The sequence below is a fragment of the Mauremys reevesii genome, linkage group 12 (assembly GCF_016161935.1).
Source record: "Mauremys reevesii isolate NIE-2019 linkage group 12, ASM1616193v1, whole genome shotgun sequence".
Taxonomy (NCBI): Eukaryota; Metazoa; Chordata; order Testudines; family Geoemydidae; genus Mauremys; species Mauremys reevesii.
In genome coordinates this window covers 43,097,395-43,098,837 of record NC_052634.1, presented here as the reverse complement: position 1 = coordinate 43,098,837, position 1,443 = coordinate 43,097,395, and positions in this window count along the sequence as shown.

The window sequence follows — 1,443 nt, the reverse complement described above, 5'->3', positions numbered from 1 at the left end:
ATGATCTGTGTTAAAGGAAAGTTGCCATTTCTCAGAGCCCCAATTTCCATTGTGTGTGTACAGGAAGGTTTGAATGTGTAGCAGGTAGTTTGGTCAAGCTTAGCTATTTTATGTGTGTAACAGGCTCCTGCCCACCTCCAGCAGAGGTTTCAATCACATACGATGGCAACTTACCGAATGTCACACAAATTAGTCCATCCCTCTCCATATTCAGTCTCTGACCGGAATGTTAGGATGAGGCAGAGAACTGGGAAAGTATCGCAGTAGGAATACATTAACAAGTGGGATTAATCAGAGCTGGGCTGCAGACAGAGCCTGTTCTAGAGCTGGTGAAGTGACAGGGACGCACTCCCAGTAGTGCTGGCTCTGAAGTAACAGCAGAAGCAGATCGAAGAGAATGAGCTCATGGGCAGCTGCCCTGTCAGTGCATCACTCACCTGGCAGGTGTTACACAAAACACAGCACTTCCCCCCACTGCCACCACTTCATTATACTGTCCATGGGGCTGTTTGTCCTGCAGGACTTTGATCTCTCTGGGTGGTCCATGGTGATTCATAACAGAGCCATTAGGGGAGCAGGAGTCATCCCAATGGAAATCTCTCCACTTCTTTCTCAGTGTTACCTTCTTAGCCCTGGCTTTGGAGATGACATTAGCCTTATCCTGTCTTGATTTTAGGTAGGATTGTGATCACCTTCTGGGGCTTGGCAGCTTAGAACTTTTGAGGGCTTTTCTCTGCCTTTTTGGTCCCCGCTGCAGTCAGTACATTCTAGACATGGGCATGGTGACCTTCCTGAGGATCTTGACAGCTTTGGCCAGCTTCTTGGTGGCTATTTTCCTGCTCACAGCCACTGTCTTCTTCTCATGCCTTGTCCTGGGGGCCCAGCCGTTGGCTGAATGTGAAGGAGCCCAAGTGCTGGTGACTTTAGCCTGCAGCAAGTTGCCTTTGCTCGTCAGACTCCTGAACTGCAGCTGGATGTGGTTCTTGTTCTTCTGCACAGCACAGCCCTGGAGAAGAGGGATCTGCAAATGTACATTCATATGATCCCTTTGTTTAATTGATGAAAACATAAACTAGACACTTAGAGGATTGGAACTGATTTCAGCTGATGGACAGGTTTGCTAGGTTTTTATGCATTGGACAGCAAAATGTTGAGTGTTCACATTCATTTCAAGCATCCTTGTATAGTGGAGCTCCTGAACATAATGGAGAATGGTTTTTGTAAAGGAAAATCATGCCTCACGAATCTACTATAATTATTTGAGGAGTCAACAAGCATGTGAATAAAGGTGATCCCGTGGATATAGAATACTTAGATTTTCAGAAAACCTTTGACAAGGTCTCTCCCCAAAGGCTCTGAAGCAAAATGGGATAAGATGGAAGATCCTCTCTGGGATAGGTAACTGGTTCAAAGGCAAGAACGAAAGGGTCTGATTTTCAGAAT